Here is a 20586-nt window from a genome sequence, read left to right as displayed (position 1 = left end):
AATACTTTGGCCACCTGATGCGAAGAGCCAATTCATTAAAAAAGACCCTGATGGTGGGAAAGATTGAGGGCAGGAGGAGAAGAGGGCAACAGAGGGTTAGATGATTGGTTGGCATCACTGACTCTAGGGACATGAGTTTGAGCAAACTCCAGGAGATAGTGAAGGACAGGAAGCCTGGCTTGCTGCAGTCCTTGAGGATGCATAGAGTCGAACACAATTAAGTGAACAACATATCTCAATTGAAAAAAAAAGTGACTGGGGTGTGCTGCTGTAGATAGTACTGTCAGGAAACACTTTTCTAACAGAACAAGAACAGGGGTATTTGGTGAAAGAATTAAAAGAAAAATAATGACAGGAAAATGGTAGAAACAGTTCAGGTATCGGTGAATAAGGTCAGTTTTACGGGAATGGAAAATAATGTGTTGGGAGTAGCAAGATATAAAGTTGGAAAAATGAGACAGAGCCATATTGTTGAGGCCTTGAGTGTCCACTCAGGAGCTGGGCTTAAACTTGTGGGCAGTGACCTGATGGCAGACTTAAAAAGACATTTAGTGGGAATGAAAAGGAAAGGGCCCATGTGAGAACCAAAATACCCACAGAATTCTGAAATAGGTAGTATGTAGAGTGAAGAAGTGAGTGAGGAGGCTGATAGGGTATCACTGAGCCTGGGCAACTGAGGGATGAGAAGCTCAGCAGTAATGAAGTCAGGAGCAGAGCCAGGGTTTTACTGATCTTAAATGCATGCATGACTCACACCACTCACCACTTACTCCTGACTCATGCTTCTGCCTTGCCAAGTGTTTTTCTTTCCATACTATACAATGTTCCATTGAGATGGGTGGTGGAACCTAATTCATTTTAGCAGTTTACCATCTGTTTTAGATGGCTTATGATCGCACTAGGCAATTTACCAGTTAACTCGAGAAGCTGTGTGCTATATTCAGAAGACAGCTCTCCTACTGCACTATAAGGTAAAATTAAATAGGATAGAACTGCTACCCCTGCTCCTTCCCTGGCCCCTTTAGTTAGTTTCTTTCTATTAATTTATTTCCTTGTGTCTATAAATGTATGCAACTCATTCCTATTCTATAAAACATTTCTCAACCCTCCTTTCTTGAGCTAATATATTTTTCTCCTTGTAAGAGTTGTCAAATATCTTGATTTTACCTCCCACCTACCTACAGAGACACTCAAAAACTGCTTTTAAAATGGTCTGTACTTGGGTGTTCCAAAGGGACAAGCCAATTCATCATTTCCAAAGTAGAACTCATCATTTCCCTCCCCCAACCCTCTATTTCTCATGTATCCTGTTTCTAAATGAACAGCAGCATCACTGACTCCAGTAATCTAGCTAGGATCTGCGAATTATGATATACTTCCCTCCTTTATTCCCCACTACATATGCTGTCCTTCTTTTCTTTTATTAATACATTTTCTTTTTTTTTAAATTTATTTAGTTTTGGCTGTGCTGTGTCTTCACTGTGACGTAAGGGCTTTCTCTAATTGCAGTGAGTGCGGGCTACTCTAGTTGTGATATGTGGGCTTCTCATTGCAGTGGCTTCTCTCTTGGTAGAGCATGGGCTCTAGAGGGCTTGGGCTTCAGTAGTTGTGGCACAAAGGCTTAGTTGCCCCAGGGCACGTGGGATCTTCCTGGACCAGGGATCGAACCCATGTCTCCTGCATTGGCAGGTGAATTCTTAACCACTGGACCACCAGCAAAGTCCCTACCTTTCCATTTTAACATGTAATCTCTTATACTTTCTCCTCTCCATTCTCTTTGGCACTCATTACTTTCAGTGACATTATTAATATCAAAGCATTTTAGTTGGGTCTTCCAGCATCTATTCTTTTTTTTTTTTTCCCAGCACTTATTCTTGACCTTAACCTTCCAACTCATTTTTCATTTGTCCATCAGAGCTGTCTTTCTAAAGTCACATTTATTCACGTCACTTTCCTGCTTAAAAATCTCTCCTTGACTTCCCACTGGCTCTAACATTGCCCACAAAGCCCTTCCTGATCTAGCCCGTCACCATCTTTCAGCTTCATCCTCCACCATTTCTCTGTAGGAATCTTCGGCTCTAGCCATACTGCATTACTTAGTCTATTACCCAAGTACAGGACGCTCTCTGCAGCCACTATGCCTTCTCTGTATAGGGCCCCTTCTTTTCTTTGGCTCACTCCTGTTATGCACAGCTCAGATGTCATCTTTTCCAGAAAGGCTACATTTCCAGAAAGGATTCTCTTCTCTCCTTTAGTCTTGGTTAGTTACCCTTCATATGTGTTCCCTGAGGGCTTCAGGTCAGTTTGCTCTATGCCACCATTTGCAGCCAGTAAAGTCAATCTCAATCATGAATTGTAATCCTAATTCCCCCTGGGTCCTGCTCCTTGGTTGTACAAATTTTAGAGCCAGAGTACCCAAGAAGAACACTGCACTTGAGCCCACACTGGCCACCACACCCATGCTTCCTAAGTTGACTCAGTCCTTTGAAGGCAGGAGGCGCCACAGTTTCCGAAACAAGCTTGGGCACAGGGGCTTTTACCATCGTTCTCAAGGCAGGCTATTCAGTGGTCAGTTGCTGTGGCCTTCAGAGGGCTCCCACCAGGGGGCCTGTCACCTTGTCTGCATGGGAATGTAGCACAGATGTCTGCCATAAGCTCCCATTCTTTCCCTAAGTGGTGAAATCAGGAATTGAGATAGGGTATGTCTGAATCTAAGTCTTGTATTTCCCCCTACTACATCAGAATGCCTATCCTTGAACTTGTGTTGAACAAAAATGCTGAGGTCTTCTTTATCTGAACTGCTGGCCAGCAGTTTTACTTTATGTCACTGCTATTCTCAATCTCAACACAGTGGTTCCTGTTATTTCTGTTCAATTTCATCTTGTTGATTTTGGTACTGGTTCCAATATTCAGTGAGTTAGCTATGTCGTACAGCCTGTGGAATTCACTGCTTTGATAAACATGATACTTACAGTCTTATCCATGGTGAAAAAATGTTGAACACAAATCCTGTCTACTCTCCCTTCTGGGGCACATATGCTGCCCTGAGCTGTGACATGCCTCTCTGCCTTTGTTTGTGTGTGTTTGTGATCATGGTTATGTCCCCTGCCAGCTAAGTGTTCTGGCTTTGTTTTTTAAAATCAGTTCTCTATCCATATTTTCTCCTGGAGGTGAATTATATGCCAGTAGGGCACTCAACCAGAAGCATGACTGCCAGGGTGGTGCTGGCTCTAGGTGGACTGAGGGGAAGACTGTCCCATAGTTGCTTGTGGTAGAGAATAGTCTTCAGAGGATTTGCCCAAACAGCCACAACTAGGCCGGGTGTTGAGCATGGAAGAATTCCTTCCTGATGAGAGTCCTGTAGGTGTGTACAGCACATGGATCAGGGTTTGGGAGCTGTCAACATGTGACGATCATGGTGACAGGCAAGTGATCAGGGACAGATGGCCAGGCTGACACTGAGGGTCTATATACAGAGCTAAAGGACAAGCACAAGCAATGGGAGACCCCAATCCGGTTGAGGGTTGCCAGAGTTAGCAAGTAAAAATATAGAATGCCCAACTAAATTTAAAATTCAAGAAAAGTTTGCTTTTCCTTTTTAGTATAACTTTGTCCTATGCAATATGTGGCACATACTTGTACTAAAAGTCTATTAGCTGTTGATGTAAAATTCAAATTTAATTGGGCATCCTGTATCTTATTTGTCAAGCCTAATCCAGATAGAACTGGAAAGTAATGTGGAGTTAGGTCCCTCCAACTTTAAAATAGGATAACAATGGACACGTAACAGGAGTCTGCTAAGAACTGACATGAAATGCCCAGCACAGAGGAAGTCCACAATAAATTTGCCCTTTCCACTTCCACACAACCTTTCCTTTCTTACTGAAAGTATAGCATTAAAAAATTCGATTCGGTTCTTATCATAAATATCATATAAACCCTAAGAATGAACAAACTCTTTGAGGGAGAGAAATTTTAAAAATCTGCTGGTGCCAACGGGTGAGTACTGGGAAATACTCATAATTTAAGAAAAGGCAAGGAAGCCAACTGGGGACTGTTATGGTTAATTTTATGTGTCAACTTGAATGGCCCATGAATCCCCAGATATTTGGCTAATCATTAGTTCTGGGTGTGTTCTGTGAGGATGTTTCTGGATGAGATTAACTTTTGAATTAGTGCACTGAGTAAAGCAGAAGGCCCTCTCCAGCATGGGTGGATATCATCCAAGCCACTGAAGGCCTGGGTAGAATAAAAGGGTAAGCAAGGAAGAATTCTCTCTGTACTTCACTGCCTTTGAACTAAGACATCTGTCTCCTGCCTTCTGACTCGGATTGGCACTGGAACTTACACCACTGCCTTTCCTGGTTCTCAGACCCTGGACTCACGCCGGAACTACCCTCACTGGCTCTCTTGGATCTCCAGCTTATTAGCTGCAGATCTTGGACTTCTCAGCCTCCGTAATTGTGGGAGCAAATTCCTTAGTGTGTGTGTATATGTTTGTGTATCCTACTGTTTCTTTAGACTAATAGAAAAATGGAGAGAGCAGAGAACCAGGGGTGGAGAGTCAGGGAAAAACCAGGATAATGTGGCATCTTGGAAGCATGAGAATAGAGAATTTCCATTCAAAAGCCTAGTGTTTATGACTTTCTTTCTCTCTGTGCTTAACTGTTTCATAATATTTTACTTTGTTTTGATCTGAATTTCCCAAACTTATTTGGCCACATAATTATTTTTCCTATGAGATATATATTTTAAATATTTTAAGTGACACATAAAAATATTGGCCTATATTTCCCTGGGACCCAATTCTTGAATGTTAGACTCTAACCATCATAGTTCAGACCCATATGAAACTTATTATATCCAAAACAGCTTTTTGATTTATAATGGCATTTGGAAATTGTAGTAGAATGTTTTTTAGGATACTGTCTTCTAGAGAGCATATGTCTCCTTTGAGAATAAATTTAAATTAGGGAGAAACAGAAGAAGATACATAGAAATAGAAACGCATAGAAGTAGAAGAAGAAGAAAGATACAAAGTGAAAAACTTAAACATTAAATTCTTATTTTTCTTAAGATTCTATATACATGAGAAGACACTCATAAAGTTTTCAGAATATCTACCATTTTATACATCAGAAATACTGTATTAAAAACAAAAACAAGCCAAAGCAGTCTGGAGGAAGAAGAATGGAGATGGAGGAATCAACCTTCCTGACTTTAGACTATACTACAAACAATATCATACAGGCACAAAAACAGAAATACAGACCAATGGAACAAGATAGAAAGCCCAGAGGTAAACCAAGGCACTGTGTGCACCCTATCTTTGACAAAGGAGGGAAGAATATAAAATGGGAAAAAGATAGTCTCTTCAATAAGTGGTACTGGGAAAACTGGACAGCTATCTGTAAAAGAATGAAATTAGAACACTTCCTAATACCATACACAAAGATAAACTCAAAATGGATTAAAGCCCTAAATATAAGACCATAAACTATGAAACTCTTACAGGAAAACATAGGCAGAACACTCTGATATAAATCATAGCAAGATCCTCTATGATACACCTCTAGAGTAATGGAAATAAAAACAAAAATAAAAATAAACAGTTGGGAGCTAATTAAGTTTAAAAGTTTTTGCACAGCAAAGGAAACTATAAACAAGGTGAAAAGACAATCCTCAGAACAGGAGAAAATAATAGCAAGTGGAACAGCTGACAAAGGATTAATCTCCAAAATATACAAGCAGCTTATGTAATTCTACACCAGAAAAACAAACAACACAATAAAAAAGTGGGAAGAAAGAGCTAAACTGACATTTCTCCCAAGAAGACATACAGATGACCAATAAACACATGAAAATATGCTCAACATTGCTTATTATTCAGTTCAGTTCAGTTCAGTCACCCAGTCATGTCCAACTTTTTGCAACCCCATGGACTGAGGCACGCCAGGCCTCCCTGTCCATCACCAGCTCCCGGAGTTTACCCAAACTCATGTCCATTGAGTCAGTGATGCCATCCAACCATCTGATTCTCTGTCACCCCCTTCTCCTCATGCCTTCAATCTTTCCCAGCATCAGGGTCTTTTCAAACGAGTCAGCTCTTTGCATCAGGTGGCCAAAGTATTGGAATTTCAGGTTCAACATCAGTTCTTCCAATGAACACTCAAGACTGATCTCCTTTAGGATGGAATGGTTGGATCTCCTTGCAGTCCAAGGGACTCTCAAGAGTCTTCTCCAACATCACAGTTCAAAAGGATCAATTCTTTGGTGCTCAGCTTTCTTTATAATCCAACTCTCACATTCATACATGACTACTGGAAAAACCATAGCTTTGACAAGATGGACCTTTGTTGCAAAGTAATATCCCTGCTTTTTAATAAGCTGTCTATGTTGGTCACAACTTTCCTACCAAGGAGAAAGCATCTTTTAATTTCATGGCTGCAGTCACAATCTGCAGTGATTTTGGAACCCCCCAAAATAAAGTCTGCCACTGTTTCTACTGTTTGCTCATTATTAGAGAAATGCAAATCAAAAATATAAAGAAGCATCATCTCACACTGGTCAGAATGGCCATCACCAAAAAATCTGCGAGCAATAAATGCTGGAGAGAGTATGGAGAAAACAGAAACCTCTTGTACTGTTGGTGGGAACGTAAATTGATACAGCCACTATGGAAGACCATATGGAGATTCCTTAAAAAACTAGGAATAAAACTACCATAAGACTCAACTATCCCACTACTGGGCATACACCCTGAGAAAACCATAATTGAAAAAGATACATGTACCCCAGTGTTCATTGCAGTGCTATTTACAATAGCTGGGACATATAAGCAACCTAGATGTCCATCAACAGATGAATGGATAAAGAAGCTATAAAGAAGTACATATATACAATGGAATATTACTCTGCCATATAAAGGAACACATTTGAGTCAGTGCTATTGAGGTGGATGAACCTAGAACCTATTATACAGAGTGAAGTCAGAAAGAGAAAAATAAATATTGTGTGTTAAAGCATATGGAATCTATATGGATGGTACTGATGAAACCATCCATATAGATTCCATATGGAAACAGATAGCCAGTGGGAATTTGCAGTATGACTCAGGGAACTCAAACCAGCGCTCTGTGACAACATAGAGGGGTGGGATGGGGTAGGAGGGAAGTAGGAGGGAGAGTCAAGAGGGAGGGGACATATGTATACCTATGGCTGATACATGTTGATGTATGGTAGAAACCAATACAATATCGTAAAGCAATTATCCTTCAATTAGAAAAAACACAAAATAACTTCTCTAGAATGTTCTACTTTGGGTAAGCAGAACAAGATAGTTCCTAAGAACAGTCCAGGTGTTGAAATAATATTTGATTTTTTTTTAAGATTAAGTATCAGTAGAACATGGAAGCAGATTAACTGTTTTATTCTTGGGAGTTCTATTTCTAACAGGATATAAATTTTCCACTATGTGTTTGGAGGTGACAGTGTTGTTATATTTTTTGACATTCAGTGTTGTGCTAAAAGGAAAGGTTAGTTTAAACAATGAACAGAAAACTCTTGACCTTATGCTGGTAAAATTTTCATTTTGATTTTGGATGAGGAGAATGGCTTTATTAAACATCTGCAGTTTACTTTCAAACAATTTTTTTTTATTCAAGTAAATGGGTGTTTGCCGAGTTTTGATACAAATGTCTCTTAGGAAAATTTATGAGCAAAATTATGAAAGACATTACATACTGTCAAGAAACTTATGATTAGGAAATGTCCAGTAACTATGAGCCTTTGGAAAAATGTTCAAAATAGAGTTTATATGGTGAGGATTAAATTTTATGCTGAGAAGTGTTTTGTGACTCATTCTATTCTTGGCAGGGTGGCAGTCAGGTGAGAACAATCTATCATTCTAGACTGGGGAAAAGTTTCTGTGGAAATTGTGTAAGGAAATGAGTCTTAAGTGTAGAAAATCAGAGTTATGAATCTCAGATCTGGATAATTGTGTGTTATAGATTGAATGTGCCTCCACCAAATTCATGTGCTAAAGAATGAACTCCCAGTGAGATGATATGTATCTTGGGGAGATAATTAAGTGTAGATGAGGTCATGTGGGTAGAGTCCCCATAATAGCATTATTGTCCTGAGAAAAAGAGGAAGAAAAACCAGAGCTTCCTCTCTGCCATGTAGGACACAGCAAGAAGGCAGCTGCCTACAAGCCAGGAAAAGAGCCCTTACCAAGGACCAAACCTGCCAGTGCTTTGATCTTGGACTTCCCAATCTCCAGAAATGTGACTCAGTCTATGGTATTTTGTTACAGTACCCTGAGCTGACTGAGGTACTGTATAACCTACAGCATGTAATCTGGTCTCTCCCATCTTCAGTTTCCTGATTTGTATAATGGGAGTAAAGTTGATGTGATCTATAAGTGAACATGCCTACCAATACTAAATGTGACTAAACCAATACTAAACAATCCCACTGGTACACAATCAATGGTGGAATGGACCCAAGACATTTACTCTGACATTTAAAAACACTTATGTCCAACGATGACCTGAGTTACTAGTCAATCTTTAAATACATTCACATTCTAACAATTTTATTTTTAATCTCTGGGAATTGTGAAAACTGGCCCTTTTGAGGCAAAGCAGTGTTGCCAAAAAATATCTTTGGGGAATTTTCATTTCTTGTCCCTAAATTTGGCTCTATTTGTTCTGATGACATGAGTATTTCAGGATACAGGTTGCCCTTAGGACAGGGGTGACAAAAAAAAAAATAAACAGGGTTAAGAATTTGGCTGGGCCCATCATGGGAGAGATGGGGATGGGGATGATCTACAGCAAGGGTGGCCAACTGTGGCCTAAGGGACAAAACTGCCCCCCACCATCTTTTCTTGTATGAACTTCTAACTAAGAATAGTTTTCACATTTTCAAATGTAAAAAAAAAAGACAATGTATCTCTTGGTGAGTTGAAGACATCTCTTCTTTTCACAAAGTCAAAATATATACTTTTTTGCCCCTTTTTAGAAAATGTTTGTTGATGCATGATCTAGCAATAACTTAGAAATACTACAGTTTAGTGAATAAGACCCAGGGAATCAAATAAGTGGTAAAAGCATCCTGGAGCTAAAGGCATTTACTCCCTACTTTGATGATCTATCGCACAGTGGACTGGCAAGATGCTGCTGCTCAACAGTCAATCCCTCTGCTCTTCCTTGATGACAGAAGCCTGATTTGGTTCAAGAGTCCACTCTCCTTGAGCTTCAGGGGAGGATTTTCCCACTCCTAGCCTCATCTCTTTATCTACTTGTGTACTGAAAACCATGATTTCCCATTAATACTCAATTCTAATCTAACAGCACAGAGTTCATTCTAGTTTTCTTCCTTTCCACACTCACAACTATACCTTCTCCTAGAGGGAGAAACCCGGATCCCAATTTTCTAGGCTTTTAACTTACTCGGTCTATCCACCTCTTCCCCGTATGTACCAATCTCTAATTGTCATAGCCATGTTTCCTGTGCAAGTACCACCCTCCTTACACTCCTCTGGTTCTGATACTCCACACAGGCCAGTCCCTCATCTCATGAATGGATGTGATTCTCACATCACTGAGTTCCATCTCCACCCTACCCTTCAGTATGACCACCTGAACTTTCTTCCCCTAGGATCCCACTCCTTGACTAGACCCCTTTCCTATGCACTTGGGCTCTAAGCCCTGTGCTAGGCCAGCCTCATGCTGCTGGTGCCTCACCTCCCACACCATGCCCTCCTCTTCCAGTCCCTACCTCTCAGCCCTGTCTCATCTGGGGTGCCCACCTCTCTCACCAAATTTCCAATGCTCCAATGCCTTTCACAGGCACGTTTTTCTCATTCCTGCTTTTTATTATTATTTTTTTTTTGTATAAACCTCGAGAAATACATATATCTCAACCTGATAGTCATCCTTCTTCAGTTTTACCAAGCAACTTGAACATGTAGTCCTTGCAGAATGACTTGGCCAGTGTATACATAACAGCATTTTGATTCCGTATATATGCATTAGAATACAGTATTTATCTTTCTGTTTCTGACTCACTTCACTCTGTATAATAGGTTCCAGGTTCATCCACCTCATTAGAACTGACTCAAATGCATTCTTTTTTATGGCTGAATAATATTCCATTGTGTATATGTACCACAACTTCTTTATCCATTTATCTGTCAATGGACATCTAGGTTGCCTCCATGTTCTAGCTATTGTAAATAGTGCTGCAGTGAACAATGGGGTACATGTGTCTCTTTCAATTTTGGTTTCCTCAGGGTATATGCCTAGGAGTGGGATTGCTGGGTCATATGGTGATTTTATTCCTAGTTTTTTAAGGAATCTCCATACTGTCTTCCATGGTGGCTGTATCAATTTACATTCCCACCAACAGTGCAAGAGCATTTCCTTTTCTCCACACTCTCTCCAGCATTTATTGTTTGTAGACTTCTTGATGAGGGCCATTCTGACCAGTGTGAGGTGATAGCTCATTGTAGTTTTGATTTGCATAATAATGAGCGACGTTAAGCATCTTTTCATGTGTTTGTTAACCATCTGTATGTCTTTGGAGAAATGTCTGTTTAGGTTTTCTCCCCACTTTTTGTTTGGGTTATTTGTTTTTCTGGTATTGAGTTGTATGAGCTGCTTGTACATTTTGGAAACTAATCCTTGGTCAGTTGTTTCATTTGCTATTATTTTCTCCCATTCTGAGTGTTGTCTTTTCACCTTGCTTATAGTTTTCTTTGCTATGAAAAGCTTTTAAGTTTAATCAGGTCCCACTTGTTTACTTTAGTTTTTATTTCCATTACTCTAGGAGGTGGGTCATAGAGGATCTTGCTTTGATTTATGTCATCGAGTGTTCTGCCTGTGTTTTCCGCTAAGAGTTTTATAGTTTCTGGTCTTAAGTTTAGGTCTTTCATCCATTTTGAGTTTATCTTTGTGTGTGGTGTTAGAAAGTGTTCTAATTTCATTCTTTTACATGTAGCTGTCCAGTTTTCCCAGCACCATTTATTGAAGAGGCTGTCTTTGCCCCATTTTATATTCTTGCTAGGACCATTGGCATTTTGACTGAGATTGTATTGAATTTGTAGAGCACTTTGGGTGGTACTAACATCTTAAGTACTTTTCTTGTTAGTATTATCAATTCCTTGGATATTTGATAAAATACTCTTTGAATCTGCAGGGTGTGTGTGTGTGTGTGTGTGTGTGTGTGTGTTTCTGTGTGTGTTTCTTCATAGGCAGATTTCAAATTCTGGTTAAATTTCTTTTATTGTTATTGTTATTTAGGTCTTAAATGTCTTTCAATAATGCTTTATTGCTTGCAGTGTACTAGTCTTTCACCTTAGTTACATTTGTTCCTAGCTATTTTTGTCAAAAATGAGGTTTATAAAATAAAGTATTTTAGGCATGCACAAAAAAAATATAATGAATGTAATCACCAATCAGCTTAAGAAATAAGATTTAACAAATACAATTAAAGCCTCTCTGACTGTATTTTTTTTTCCCTCCCTCAGATGTAACTGGTTTCTTAAATTTAATGTTGATCATTTCCTTACATATCCTTCCCTGATAGCTCAGTTGGTAAAGAATCTGTCTGCAGTGCAGGAGACCCTGGTTCAATTCCTGGGTCAGGAAGATCCACTGGAGGAGGGATGGGCTATACACTCCAATATTCTCGGGCTTCCCTTGTGGCTCAGCTGGTAAAGAATCCGGCTGCAATGCGGGAGACCTGAGTTCGATCCCTGAGTTGGGAAGAAACCCTGCAGAAGGGAAAGGCTACCCACTCCACTATTCTGGCCTGGAGAATTCTAGGGCTGTATAGTCCATGGGGTTGTAAAGAGTCAGATATGACTGAGCGACTTTCACTTTCTTTTCTTTTTTTCCACTTCTTTTAAAAAAAATTTATTTATTTATTTTAATTGGAGGCTAATTACTTCACAATATTGTTGTGGTTTTTGCCATATATTGACATGAATCAGCCATGGGTGTACACGTATCCCCCAGTCTGGAACCCCCCCTCCATCCTCCTCCCTCCCTCCTCATTCCATCCCTCTGGATGGTCCAGGGCACCAGCTTTGAGTGCCCTGCTTCATGCATCAAACTTGGATTGGTCATCTATTTCACATCTGGTAATATACATATTTCAATGCTATTCTCTCAAATCATCTCACACTTGCCATCTCTCACAGAGTCCAAAAGTCTGTTCTTTAGATCTGTGTCTCTTTTGCTGTCTCATGTATAGGGCCATCGTTACCATCTTTCATATACATGCGTTGTAAATTTAATATACAGGCACTGATATACTGTATTGGGGTTTTTCTTTCTGACTTACTTCTCTCTGTATAACAGGCTCCAGTTTCATCCACTTCATTAGAACTGATTAAAATGCATTCTTTTTAATGGCTGAGTAATACTCCATTGTGTATATGTACCACAGCTTTCTTATCCATTCATCTGCTAATGGACATCTAGGTTGCTTCCATGTGCTAGCTATTGTAAACAGTGCTGCAATGAACATTGGGGTACACGTGTCTCTTTCAATTCTGGTTTCCTCGGTGTATATGCCCAGTAGTGGGATTGCTAGGTTGTATGGCAGTTCTATTTCCAGTTTTTTAAGGAATCTCCACACTGTTCTCCAAAGTGGCTGTACTAGATTGCATTCCCACCAATAGTGTAAGAGGGTTCCCTTTTCTCTGCACCCTCTCCAGCATTTATTGTTTGTAGACATTTTGATAGCAGCCATTCTGACTGGTGTGAGATGGTACCTCATTGTGGTTTTGATTTGCATTTCTCTGATAATAAGTGATGTTGAGCATCTTTTCATATGTTTGTTAGCTATCTGTATGTCTTCTTTGGAGAAATGTCTGTTTAGTTCTTTGGCCCATTTTTTGATTGGGTCACTTATTTTTCTGGAATTGAGCTGCATGAGCTGCTTGTGTATTTTTGAGATTAATTCTTTGTCAGTTGCTTCATTTGCTATTATTTTCTCCCATTTTTAAGGCTGTCTTTTCACCTTGCTTATAGTTTCTTTAGTTGTGCAAAAGCATTTAAGTTTAATTAGGTCCCATTTGTTTATTTTTTATTTAATTTCCATTACTCTGGGAGGTGTGTCATAGAGGATCTTGCTGTGATTTACATCAGAGGGAGTTCTGCCTATGTGTTCCTCTAGGAGTTTTATAGTTTCTGGTATTACATTTAGATCTTTAATCCATTTTGAGTTTATTTTTGTGTATGGTGTTAGAAAGTATTCTAGTTGCATTCTTTTGCAAGTGGTTGACCAGTTTTCCCAGCACCACTTGTTAAAAAGATCATCTTTTCTCCATTGTATATTTTTGCCTCCTTTGTCAAAGATAAGGTGTTTATAGGTATGTGGATTTATCTCTGGGCTTTCTATTTTGTTCCATTGATCTAGATATCTGTCTTTGTGCCAGTACCATATTGTCTTGATGACTGTAGCTTTGTAGTATAGTCTGAAGTCAGGCAGGTTGATTCCTCCAGTTACATTCTTCTTTCTCAAGATTGCTTTGGCTATTCAAGGTTTTTTGCATTTCTATACAAATTGTGAACTTATTTGTTCTCAATTCAGTCTCTCAGTCATGTCCGACTCTTTGCGACCCCATGAATTGCAGCACGCCAGGCCTCCCTATCCATCGCCAACTCCTGGAGTTCACCCAGACTCAAGTCCATCGAGTCAGTGATGCAATCCAGCCATCTCATCCTCTGTCATCCCCTTCTTCTCCTGCCCCCAATCCCTCCCAGCATCAGAGACTTTTTCAATGAGTCAACGCTTCGCATGAGGTGGCCAAAGTACTGGAGCTTCAGCTTTAGCATCATTCCTTCCAAAGAAATCCCAGGGCTGATCTCCTTCAGAATGGACTGGTTGGATCTCCTTGCAGTCCAAGGGACTCAAGAGTCTTCTCCAACACCACAGTTCAAAAGCATCAATTCTTCGGCGCTCAGCCTTCTTCACAGTCCAACTCTCACATCCATACATGACCACAGGAAAAACCATAGCCTTGACTAGACGAACCTTTGTTGGCAAAGTAATGTCTCTGCTTTTGAATATGCTATCTAGGTTGGTCATAACTTTCCTTCCAAGGAGTAAGTGTCTTTTAATTTCATGGCTGCAGTCACCATCTGCACTGATTTTGGAGCCCCCCAAAATAAAGTCTGACACTGTTTCCCCTGTTTCCCCATCTATTTCCCATGAAGTGATGGGACCAGATGCCATGATCTTCGTTTTCTGAATGTTGAGCTTTAAGCCAACTTTTTCACTCTCCACTTTCACTTTCATCAAGAGGCTTTTGAGTTCCTCTTCACTTTCTGCCATAAGGGTGGTGTCATCTGCATATCTGAGGTTACTGATATTTCTCCCGGCAATCTTGATTCCAGCTTGTGTTTCTTCCAGCCCAGCTTTTCTCATGATGTACTCTGCATATAAGTTAAATAAGCAGGGTGACAATATACAGCCTTGACGTACTCCTTTTCCTATTTGGAACCAGTCTGTTGTTCCATGTCCAATTCTAACTGTTGCTTCCTGACTTGCATATAGGTTTCTCAAGAGGCAAGTCAAGTGGTCTGGTATTCCCATCACTTTCAGAATTTTCCATAGTTTATTGTGACCCACACAGTCAAAGGCTTTGGCATAGTCAATAAAGCAAAAATAGATGTTTTTCTGGAACTCTCTTGCTTTTTCCATGATCCAGTGGATGTTTTCAATTTGATCTCTGGTTCCTCTGCCTTTTCTAAAGCCAGCTTGAACATCTGGATGTTCACAGTTCACATATTGCTGAAGCCTGGCTTGGAGAATTTTGAGCATTACTTTACTAGCGTGTGAGATGAATGCAATTGTGCGGTAGTTTGAGCATTCTTTGGCATTACCTTTCTTTGGGATTGGAATGAAAACTGACCTTTCCAGTCCTGTGGCCACTGCTGAGTTTTCCAAATTTGCTGGCATATTGAGTGCAGCACTTTCACAGCATCATCTTTCAGGATTTGAAATAGCTCAACTGGAATTCCATCACCTCCACTAGCTTTGTTTGTAGTGTTGCTTTCTAAGGCCCACTTGGCTTCACGTTCCAGGATGTCTGGCTCTAGGTCAGTGATCACACTGTCGTGATTATCTTGGTCATGAAGATCTTTTTTGTACAGTTCTTCTGTGTATTCTTGCCACCTCTTCTTAATATCTTCTGCTTCTGTTAGGTCCATACCATTTCTGTCCTTTATCGAGCCCATCTTTGCATGAAATGTTCCCTTGGTATCTCTAATTTTCTTAAAGAGATCTCTAGTCTTTCCCATTCTGTTGTTTTCCTCTATTTCTTTGCATTGATCGCTGAGGAAGGCTTTCTTATCTCTTCTGGCTATTCTTTGGAACTCTGCATTCAGATGCTTATATCTTTCCTTTTCCCCTTTGCTTTTTGCTTCTCTTCTTTTCACAGCTATTTGTAAGGCCTCCCCAGACAGCCATTTTGCTTTTTTGCATTTCTTTTCCATGGGGATGGTCTTGATTCCTGTCTCCTGTACAATGTCACGTACCTCAGTCCATAGTTGGTCAGGCACTGTATCTATCAGATCTAGGCCCTTAAATCTATTTCTCACTTCCACTGTATGTATAATCATAAGGGATTTTATTTAGGTCATACCTGTATGGTCTAGTGGTTTTCCCTACTTTCTTCAATTTCAGTCTGAATTTGGCAATAAGGAGTTCATGATCTGAGCCACAGTCAGCTCCTGGTCTTGTTTTTGCTGACTGTATAGAGCTTCTCCATCTTTAGCTGCAAAGAATATAATCAATCTGATTTCAGTTTTGACCATCTGGTGATGTCCATGTGTAGAGTCTTCTCTTGTGTTGTTGGAAGAGGGTGTTTGCTATGACCAGTGCATTTTCTTGGCAAAACTCTATTAGCCTTTGTCCTGCTTCATTCCATATTCCAAGGCCAAATTTGCCTGTTACTTCAGGTGTTTCTTGACTTCCTACGTTTGCATTCCAGTCCCCTATAATGAAAAGGGCATCTTTTTTGGGTGTTAGTTCTAAAAGGTCTTGTAGGTCTTCATAGAACCGTTCAACTTCAGCTTCTTCAACGTTATGGTTGGGGCATAGACTTGGATTACTGTGATATTGAATAGTTTGCCTTGAAAACGAACAGAGATCATTCTGTCGTTTTTGAGATTGCATCCAAGTACTGCGTTTCGGACTTTTTGTTGTTCATGATGGCTACTCCATTTCTTCTGAGGGATTCCTGCCCGCAGTAGTAGATATAATGGTCATCTGAGTTAAATTCACCCATTCCAGTCCATTTTAGTTCTCTGATTCCTAGAATGTCGACATTCACTCTTGCCATCTCTTGTTTGACCACTTCCAATGTGCCTTGATTCATGGACCTGACATTCCAGGTTCCTATGCAGTATTGCTCTTACAGCATCAGACCTTGCTTCTACACCAGTCACATCTACAGCTGGGTATTGTTTTTGCTTTGGCTCCATCCCTTCATTCTTTCTGGAGTTATTTCTCCACTGATCTCCAGTAGCATATTGGGCACCTACTGACCTGGGGAGTTCCTCTTTCAGTATCCTATCATTTTGCCTTTTCATACTGTTCAATGGGGTTCTCAAGGCAAGAATACTGAAGTGGTTTGCCATTTCCTTCTCCAGTGGACCACATTCTGTCAGATCTCTCCACCATGACCTGCCCATCTTGGGTTGCCCCACAGGCATGGCTTAGTTTCATTGAGTTAGACAAGGCTGTGGTCCTAGTGTGATTAGATTGACTAGTTTTCTGTGAGTATGGTTTCAGTATGTCTGCCCTCTGATGCCCTCTTGCAACGCCTACCATCTTATTTGGGTTTCTCTTACCTTGGGCGTTGGGTATCTCTTCACGGCTACTCCAGCAAAGCACAGCAGCTGCTCCTTACCTTGGACGAGGGGTGTCTCCTCACCACCTCCCTTCCTGACCTTCAACATGGGATAGCTCCTCTAGGCCCTCCTGTGCCCGCGCAGCCAAGGCTCCTTGGACGTGGGGTTGGTCCTCCCGGCCGCCGCCCCTGGCCTCAGGTGTGGGGTTGCTCCTCCCAGCCGTGGCACCTGGCCTTGGGCGTAGGGGCGTGGGGTAGCTCCTCCCGGCTGCTGCCCCTGACCTCGGACACGAGGTAGCTCCTCTCGACCGTTCCTGCACCGTCGCAGCCTGGCACTCTTGGCTGCTGCCTCTGACCTCGGATGTGGGGTAACTCCTCCTGGCCGCCGCCCTTTGGGAATCGGGTCCTCCCAGCTTCTGCCCCTGACCTCCAACGTGGGGTAGCTCTTCTCGGCCATGCTTAGTGCTCTGGTCATCGCAGCTGCCTGCGTCTGGGAAAAATACCATTGGTAGCTTGATAGGGATTGCATTGTATCTATAGATTGCATTGGGTAGTATACTCACTTTCACTATATTGATTCTTCTGACCCATGAACACGGTATATTTCTCCATCTATTTGTGTCATCTTTGATTTCTTTCATCAGTGTTTTATAGTTTTCTATATATACGTCTTTTGTTTTTTTAGGTAAATTATTCCTAAGTATTTTATTCTTTTCGTCACAATGGTGAATGGGATTGTTTCCTTAATTTCTCTGTTTTCTCATTGTTAGTGTATAGGAATGCAAGGTTTTTCTGTATATTAATTTTATATCCTGACACTTTACTATATTTATTAATTAGCTCTAGTAATTTCCTGGTGGTGTCTTTAGGGTTTTCTATGTAGAGGATCATGTCATCTGCAAACAGTGAGAGTTTTACATCTTTTCCAATCTGGATTCCTTTTATTTCTTTTTCTTTTCTGATTGCTGTGACTAAAACTTCCAAAACTATGTTGAATAGTAGTGGTGAGAGTGGGCACCCTTGTCGTGTTCCTGACTTTAGGGGAAATTCACTTTCACCTTCATTTCCTTACATAGTATGATAGGCAGAATAATAATTGCTCCCCCACCCCACCCCTGTACCCCACCAAATCCTCAGAACCTATGAATACAAGGCAAGAGTCTTAGCAGATGTGAGTAAGTTAAAGAATTTGAGATGGTGAGATTATCCTTGCTTATCTGGGTGGATCCAATGTAGTAACAACGTCCTTATAAATGAAAGAGGGAGTTAGTTAATGAAAGTTGTTCAGTCGTGTCAGACTCTTTGTGACCCCATGGACTATATAGTCCATGGAATTCTCCAGGACAGAATATTGGAATGGTAGCCTTTCCCTTCTGCAGGGGATCTTCCCAACCCAGGTCTCCTGCATTGCAGGTGGATTCTTTACCAGTTGAGCCACAAGGGAAGCCCAGGAATACTAGAGTGGGTAGCCTATCCCTTCTCCAGCAGATATTCCCAACCCAGGTATTGAACTGGGATCTCTTGCATTGCAGGCAGATTCTTTACCAACTGACCTATCAGGGAGGCAGGCTTAAATACATCTCTCCAAGGGCCAGATAAAAATCAGTATCTCTTGATTTTTATGACATAGAGATGTTCCCAAGGTCCTGGGACCCATATCTCCTTGAATGTAAATTAGTAAGGATCTTCCTGACATTTTGGGAGCTTGACCTAGGAAAGTAGGCTGGATTATACCCATTTGACGTTCTTGGGGAGAAAATAAAATTTTTATCATCCTTTTGGATCAGAGAATTAACTAAACAGATAGCTACAGATCTAATCTCTGTAGTTCACATAAAAGTAAAGTGTTTATAGAGGAAGTAAAGATAAAATATTACCTTTATTTCATACAGATTTCTGTGTCTCTGGAGACTAGAGTTTTTTGCAGGAGCACTGAGGAATCCAGGAAAGATTATTTCCTCAGAATGATTTATCAACAATTGAGAGTTCTGATATAACCTTTCATCATGATTGTGGATTTGTCAATTTCTCCTTGTATCCTTGTGGCTTTTCAGATGCTTACACATTTAGAATTGTTATATATCTTTAGTAGATTGTTAGAATTACTTTAATTATAATGTAGTGACCTTCTTTATCAGATAAACTTTAAAAATCCACCTAAAGTACAATGCTGAACAAGATGAACAAAACTGAAAGGAGATTTTTGATAGCTGTGTTAATATAAGAAGGAAAAACTTAAAAGCAAAAACATTATTAGGGATAATCTTTGTCTTCCCACCGGTCCTGCTGCTGCTGCTGCTGCTGCTGCTAAATCACTCCAGCCGTGTCCGACTCTGTGCGACCCCATGGACAGGAGCCCACCAGGCTCCTCTGTCCCTGGGATTCTCCAGGCAAGAATACTGGAGTGGGTTGCCATTTCCTTCTCCAAGGCATGCATGCATGCTAAGTCACTTCAGTCACATCCGACTCTGTACGATCCCATGGGCAGCAGCCTACCAGGTTCCTCTGTCCATGGAATTCTCTAGGCAAGAATACTGGAGTTGGTTGCCATTTTCTTCTCCATTCCCACCAGTGAATTTTGTTAAATTTATTATTACTAGATTTACTTAGATTCAGTTTTTCATTTCATTTTATACTATTTGTTTTTTTTATGTGCTTCCTTGTTTTGTCCTTTCCTGACTTAATTTGTTGAATTTAAAAAGCTATTCCCATCCCCCATTTTTATATTTTAGAAGATATCCATTCTATTTCTTCTATTTCAATGGTTTCACTTAAATATTTTTAACGTGCACATTTACCTTAATAAAGCTTAAAGTAAATGAATATCTAAACTTTCTTCCTGAATAATTACCAAAATTTAGAACATTTTAACTCTGATTACTCTCTCCAGTCTTAGAATATTAGTATTTTCTAGTGGTTTTGTCCCTTGCTTTTTGTACCCCCCACATTAGTCATCATCATGATATGCTTTTATAAGGTTATTGGGTTTACTCCTATCCTTATTAGTTTGTTTGCCCCTCATTACTGTTTCATCTCACTCCTCTCTTCTTACATAAACATCATTTACAAGTTCTTTTGTGATGGGCCCACTGGAGGCAAACTCTCTCAATCTTTGTCGTAGGGTGTCTACTTACTACTCATCCTTGCGTTGTGATTTACTTACATGTGGTATCTGAGATTGATAAGTATTTTCTGCTGACTTTGGCTTTCTGAGACTAAGTGACAGTCTTTTGCAGATAATCTGTCTCTGGTTGCACTTAAGGTTTTCCTTTGCTTATGGCCTTTTGTAATTTCACTACAAAGCCATGGAATAAGTATCCTGTTTGGGATTTCTTGTGCTTCTTAAATCTGAGAATTGTTGCTTTTCATCATTCTAAAGCATTTTTATTTATAATATTTTTGAGTTTTGCCTTGATTTCCATTTGCTCTCTTCCTTTCTTCTGGAAATTCTATAAGGGTCTGTATAGAATATTGTATAATGTTATCTATAACCTTTTTATGTTATATAATGTACTCTTAACTTCCTTCATATTTTTCATCTCTTTCTACCTCTGTGCCTTACCTGTGTAATTTTATCTTACATAATCTTACAGTTTGCTATTTCTTGCATCAGCTGGGTTTCTTCTGCTATGTAACTCATAGTTTGGAGAAAGGGTGTAAACATTTAGCTATAATATGAATAAGGTCTGAGAACCTAAAGTGATACATGGTGACTA

General features: G+C 40.2%; 1 protein-coding gene across 1 annotated transcript in view; it reads left to right on the top strand.

Moving 5' to 3' along the window:
• Positions 1-20586, top strand: part of FBXL13 (F-box and leucine rich repeat protein 13) — a 217002-nt gene that overhangs the window by 50284 nt on the left and 146132 nt on the right. The window lies entirely within an intron of this gene.

This window comes from Bos taurus, chromosome 4, assembly GCF_002263795.3.
Source record: "Bos taurus isolate L1 Dominette 01449 registration number 42190680 breed Hereford chromosome 4, ARS-UCD2.0, whole genome shotgun sequence".
Taxonomy (NCBI): Eukaryota; Metazoa; Chordata; class Mammalia; order Artiodactyla; family Bovidae; genus Bos; species Bos taurus.
Note: the sequence above shows the minus strand (reverse complement) of the source record. Positions and strands in the feature narration are given on the sequence as shown.